The sequence below is a fragment of the Ornithorhynchus anatinus genome, chromosome X1 (assembly GCF_004115215.2).
Source record: "Ornithorhynchus anatinus isolate Pmale09 chromosome X1, mOrnAna1.pri.v4, whole genome shotgun sequence".
NCBI classification, from domain to species: domain Eukaryota; kingdom Metazoa; phylum Chordata; class Mammalia; order Monotremata; family Ornithorhynchidae; genus Ornithorhynchus; species Ornithorhynchus anatinus.
The window spans coordinates 58,049,658-58,056,630 of NC_041749.1; the positions used below are offsets into that span (position 1 = coordinate 58,049,658).

Here is a 6,973-nt window from a genome sequence, read left to right on the forward strand (position 1 = left end):
AATGTTGAATAGAATGATGCCACAGAGATTTTATACTATTAATGCATATATCTGGAACTAAAATTAATGAATTTTACATATATATGTAGATACAATTCATATGAAAACACATACATATATAGTAATAATAATTGTGGTACTTGTTAAGTGCTTACTACGTCCACTAGACAATTAGCTCTATGTGCAAGGAATGTCTATTATATTGTTATGTTGTACTCTCCCAAACGATTAGTATAGTGCTCTGCAGACATTATGTGCTCAATAAATACGATTAACTGATTGCCAAGTACTATATTAAGCATGGGGTAGACACAGGATCCCCTCTCAGGATCGCGCCAGGAGAGTTTCCAGTACTCTTTCAGTCTTGACTACAGGAGGGAGGATCAAGCAGAGGTATACACCCCTTCCATTCCTAGCTTGGGCAGTGGCTAGTGAGTGGAAGACAATCTGCTACCAATCAAAACTCACCCATGCTGGACAGCAGTGGCATGGGAGAGAGTCAAGGGTGGAGATACAAGTTGACTGAAAGGAAGGAGGCAATGGCCAACCACTTCTATATTTTTACCAAGAAAACTCTATGGCTACACTACCTGAATGATTGCAGATGGGGGTGGGGCATTCTGGGAGCCATGTGTCCATGGCATTGCTATGGATCAGAAACAACTCAGCAGCATAAGACAAGATACAGGGTAATCAGGTTGGACAGAGTCCCTGTCCCCCATGGGGCTCACAGACTAAATAGGAGGGAATAGGATTTAATCTCCATTTTGCAGATGAGGAAACTGAGGCAGAGAATTGAAGTTACTTTCCCAAGATCACACAGCAGGTAAGTGGCGGAGCTGGAATTAGAACCTTCATCCTCTGACTCCCAGGCCTGTGCTCTTTGCACTAGGCCATGGGGCTTCCCAGGATAATGTACATATTCCTGTCTATGTAAATACAAGGTCATGTTCTAAGAGGTGAGGTTATAATCGGGTTCTACCATTTTTTAGGAAATATTTCCTCAGTTTTTTCTCAGTATTCCTACCAAAAGAATAAATGAGTTAAACATCAATTGAGAATGTAAAGACTGAGACTATCAAGTTTGGGTTTGCAAACACGAATTCATGATTCAGGGTTTTTATTTCTGAGGATACATGTGAAGAACCTTCTGATAAAATCCCCTTCCACCACATTCAAATACCCTTGGCATAACCCAGAAAGTCAGAAGACATAAAGAGATTGCTATCCTTAAGAAAGCTCTCTTTGAACATTTGTTATCTCTTGGTTGATTTCAAAGAGAGACTGTGAATATAAAATTTGATTGCTAAAATCCCAGACATTTACTTAAAAATGATGGCTAGGCTAGGTTGATTGGTAGCTTTAAGGTGATAGAGAGTGCTTTGAGTAATTGTAATTTAATTTTTTAACATTCATATTTAAGCACTGATAATAAAAAACATCAACTGTACATATAATAGCAATTATGCATGATTTTTAAAGCCTGTTTAGCTTCATTTATTTTTCCAAGCCTTAAACCTATTACTAATCCATGTAGCATCAAGCTATAAAAATTGCTAACCATTTTTTATGCTGGTGTAGCATAATCTTTATTTCTTTAGACACTTTGTGCAAACATTAAACTGAGGTAACTGCAGGAAAATGAGTTGGAGACACATAAGTGAAATCTACTTTCTCATAGACTTCTCTATGCAAAGAACTTCTCATTAAGAATTGCTCCTGGGGTGTGTGAAATGCTAAGGATCACATGGGCCAAGTTTAGTTCAAGTATAAATTTTACTGTTGTTTTTGATCAAGCAACACTATTGGTGAAGAAAAACCATTGTAAAAACCAAATGAAAAGGGACAAACTATTATACTGTATGTAACTCTTTTTAAATATTTAATTTAAGTTAATTCAAATTATAAGGTATAAACTATTGCACCAAGTTTTGTGGTTTGAGTTATTGAGTAGTTTGATCTTAGTATTTTCTTAAGTATAAGCGCATGCTAGGGAATATATATAAGATTTTTCCTTTTTATTTTCATTCTTTTGGTTTTGCAACCTCCTATATGCCAATTCATTCCCATTGACTGCAATTTAGGATTTTCATTTGATAGACCCCACTACCAAATCCTGAGAAAGAGTAGCAAAAGGGATACCATGAGGCAGGCATAAAAAGTACTTATTATATGTTCAAAAATGTGACTTCTTTGAATAAACAGAAAAGTCCTTGAGTGACAGCTTTTGTTACCACTTTGTCTGATGGTACTGTATTGAAGAATTCAGGTTACAGCTATGTCTTTATATTTCTAGTTTTGACTTCTCTTCAACAGAGCTTCAACTTTAAAACTTAGCTTGACGTATGAATAGTAACAGTCTGCAGATACAGTAAATGTTACTCTGGCAGTTACTGATAATTTTCATCACAGTTTTCAATCTAGTCCTATTGAATGCCTCACTGTATTTTGAAGGAAGTTGTGCTATGACATGCTTGGCTAGAGAGAAAATGGGTCATATATTTTTCTACAAAATCAGCTTAGTTTTTCACTTGGTTTACATGCTTCAAATAGTGAAAAAGTTTTGGTTTGCTTGGGCTTTTTGGTTTTGTTTTGGGGTTTGGGGTTTTTTTCTGTATAATTGGGCTTCAAACAGAAATGTTTCCATTTTAATAATAATACGACAAGTTGGTTTGGCAAAAGTACCTGGAAATTCCACTGGAGGTATCTTGATCTAGAATCAACCACAAATGAAATTAGAGAACAAAACGCTAAGATCCAGCTTGCTTTACATCTGATGAAACAGTATTTAACAAATTCTTACACTTGCGATATAGATTCTTAAAGTATTTTCTCTAAAATTTGTACTTCCTTAGGTGAATATGAACTCAGAAGTGGCCATTACATTTTTACAGTCAGGCAAGTGGCTAATTGAAAGAGCTCAAGTGCACTGTGGCAGAAAAACCATGTCAAACATGTCTGTTGATGTAAGAATAAGCTACAACCTACTGAAACTCAATCATTTTTTAAAGACATCATCTGTCTATGTTCTCAAAATGTGATATAGGGAGGAGAAGGGTGGCAGTGAGAACAGGAAAGAGTGAGAAAATCCCACTTCAAATGACTTTATGCTCTTCATATCTGCCCTCCCCAAATGACTAAAAGTAATGCTTACATCAATTAAAAAAAAACACAATTTTCAAGTGATAAACATACCTTTTTGATTTGCAACAGTAAACCATGAAGAGGTCATATCTAGGCTTCAAAATTCTCATTAGGGAACTTCTTATGTCAGTGTTTTTATTCAAGTCATTTCGAATATATATACAAGTTAAGGGCAGACCTTGTTATCTCCCCAGTTCCTTTCCCTTTTCTCTTCCCTTTCCTCCTAACCCCCAACTCTGGTTTCCTCCCATTTCTTCCCAGCCCCAGCTCTTTCTAACCAGAACACAGAAATATGAGCAAGAAAACAATACAAACCAAGACAAACGGTGGCATCAGATCGGGAGACATCTAAAAGCACTTAAAGATGCAAAGAGATAAAGGCAGTTGAAAACGCAAAGAGAGAAAATACTGTCTTCACAAATACAGGATTCCATCTGTGGTCCTTATGCTGACGAATAATAGTCTGCCAGTTAAAGAATTACAGGATATGATTCCTACTGTTTTAAAGATTAATAAAGTCACTCTCAATATCTAAGATCACCAATAGCTAAAGCTATAGTTTTGCCTCATATTTTCCCTCATGTATTATTGACATAATATTTATTTCATTCCTAGTATCTTCAGTGATACTGCATTAGACAGTACACTTATGCCAGATTAATTAAGGAAAAGACTTGATATTTGCCCTCACTTAGATGACAGTCAAATAGAGAAAACTTAGTGGGAACATATAGACTTTTTTTATCAAAGACAAAAAGAGACTATGAAAAATTTCCTTTACTTTCTAGTTTAAAGATAAAAATTAAAATGATGAATATCTCATGTCATGCTGATTAATTTTTTGCATGTGGGCACTCAGTAAATGTTAATTTTTTAAAAATAAGCACTGTTTCAATGACAATTAAACCTCATTTACTGTAATTCTTATTTTCCATTTTTGTCTAATTGTTCTATCATTTGCCGCTATCTTAAATATTCCTTTCTATTTTTGCTTAATCCAGGGTTATAATCCGATTTGTTTTCTATGAATACACTTGTTATTCTAGTTTTCAATAGCTACATTTTTCAGTCCTCATTTTTATTTATTTTTTGAAATGCTTTATCAGTTTCTGAAATTATTCCCCCCTTGGTTGATGTCAAAAAACTATGTATAGCATTCCTAATATAGCCTTATAAATTCCTAGCTGAATGTTCAGAACTTGATATCCTGCGTGTATTTTTCCTTTTAGGCTTATGCTACTGTGAGTTCAATGTCAAATAACTGTACAAAGGAAGAAATTTGAGCAATTTATTGTTCGCATCCTATTTAAAAGATGAAAATGTCAGTTCCATGTACCTGAGGTTTGTGACTCATTTCACATGTCAGAATTCTGGGTTGAACAGACTGGGCTCAGGGATGTGCATGTCAGATGATTTGCTAATGAGACAGAGATAGCTCTCTTAGGGAGTTGAAAAATAAAAATGTAAACAGGGATGTTAAAGAAATAAAATAACTTACCAATAGCACCGATCTCTATACCAGAAACAGCTTACACCTAACAGTTCCTTAATGCAGTACTTCAAAGTTTCAAGGCACTTGGGTTTATACAGTATTCTCCACATGTTCTTACACTCCAGTAACCTCTATCCAACTTTTTTGTTTCTGAATCACTTTGTGCAAAAGCAATTTAAATTACATGCAGCCTGACTATGTGTGATAATTTGAACTGATTGTTAATTAATTCTGTAAGTAAATAGCTACTGCAATCTTTATAATCATCAGGTTTTGCTATCTATTAACCTTTTCTATGCTGCTCTTTAATATACAATATGAAGCAGCAGTTCTCTCACAAACTTGATCTCTCTTTGTAGATGTTAATAGTCAACACTGCAGAGCTCCTAACTCTAGGTTTCCAAAATTACATATTTGTAAAGCCAAACTGATTGTGAGAATTGATTTTCTGTATATAACTTAAGAAGGGGTGCATCTCGAATGTTGGATTGAATAAAAAGAAGGCTTGGTAAACATAAAGTGCTAGCCATTACCATCTAAAGAGTTAGAATTATGTCAGCTAGGGAGCTGGACTGCCCATTTGTTGTGTTTCCTGGTTTCTGGATCAACCAATCAATAAATCAGTGGTATTTATTGAGTGCTTACTTTGTGTAGTTGGGAGACTACAAGAGAGTTGATAGACACGTTTCCTTCCCACAACAAGCTTTCAGTCTAGAGGGAAGATAGACATTTATATGAATAAATAATGTTTGTATTTTACATAAGTGCTGTGGGGCTGAAGGTGGGTTGAATACCAAGTGCCCAAAGGGTACAGAGCCAAATCTATAGATGATGCAGAAGGGAGAAGGAGTCAGAGAAAAGAGGGCTTAATCAAGGAAGGCCTCTTGGAAGAGGTGTGACCTTAATAAGGCTTTGAAGGTGGGAAGAGTAAAGGTCTGCTTATATGGAGGGGGAGGGAGTTCCAGGTCAGAGGGAGGGTGTCAGAGGAGCAAAGTTTGCAGGCTGGGCTGTAATAGGAGATCAGTGAGATAAGGTAGGAGGGGCAAGAGGATTGAGTGCTTTAAAGCCAATGGTAGGCATTTCTGTTTGATGCGGAGGTGGATGGGCAACCATTGGAGCTTCTTGAGGAGCAGGGAAATATGGACTGAACATTTTTATTTTAGAAAAACGATCTAGGCAACAGAGTGAAGTATGGACTGGAGTGGAGAAAGGCAGGAGGCAGGGAGGTCAGAGAAGAAGCAGATTCAGTAGTCAAGGCAGGATACGTTAAGTTTATTATTTAATAAAATTGTAGAATAATAAAAATAGGATAAAATTATTTCTGTTTCTCCAATTACTTACTGAACTGACTCAGTCACTCTTTCTCTTTGCTTTCACTAAGACCTTACTTTCTCCCCTTATCTCCCTTATTGCTCCCTCCCAATGAGACTCACTTTCTCACACTCCTCACAATTCATAGGCAAAGAGGGAGGAGTTGGGCTGCTCCTAACCTCCCAATGTTCTTTTTGCCTCATCATCATCCCCTCCATCTGTCACTTTGCAACTTCCGCCTCTATTACTCACTAGTATGGCATGTTGCTATCATCTGCCTCCCACCCAGCCCTATCTCCAATTTTCAGAGCTATTTCGATGTGTTTCTCACCTTCCTTCTCTTCTTCTCCCCTACACGGATCGTCAGAGACTTCGACATCCATGTAAACATTTCTGATGGCCTCCCCATCTGCCTGCTCCCAATCACTCCTTATCTCGACTGATCCACCCACCTCGCCCACTCACCAACTTGAACACACATCATCATAAATCACTGTGTCACCTCTAGCCTCACCAACTCTGCATTGCCACTCTCTGTTCACCACCTCCTAACTTGCCTTCTCTCCTAATCCCACCTTCCCACAAAACTGTACTTTCCTCTCACAAATCCATCCAACCTCTATTCCCCTCCACTTATTCCAGTCCATCATGCCCTATTTGCACCCTCATATCCCCCATCACTCTTTATGCACAAACTCAACTCTATACATTCTGCCAAATTTAACTCCCTTGCGCTGCCATCCCTCCATCAGATTCACATCACCAACCCCCATACCTGGAGTATTTCCACAGTATGCTTCCTCTGATGCTGCTTTTATACTGTAGAGCACTAATGACAGAAATCTAGGCCCCAAGTCAACTTTGGCCATTTCAAATTCATCCATACTCACTATAACTCTGCCTATTCTTCTCAGCTACACAATTTTGCCTCCCCCATCCACTCCCCTTCCCAAAGCTCCCACCAGCTATTCCAAAGCTTACCTCCCTCTCAAATCCTTGGTGCACCCATCTCCTTCCCCTTTAACC

The 6,973-nt window shown here is 37.5% G+C and overlaps 1 non-coding gene across 1 annotated transcript; it reads left to right on the top strand.

The window, feature by feature from the left end:
- Positions 1 to 318: 318 nt before the first annotated feature.
- On the top strand, positions 319 to 458 carry LOC114807242. Its single transcript, XR_003755294.1, has one exon. It is a non-coding gene; the product is annotated as a small nucleolar RNA SNORA7 (small nucleolar RNA).
- Positions 459 to 6,973: the final 6,515 nt, after the last annotated feature.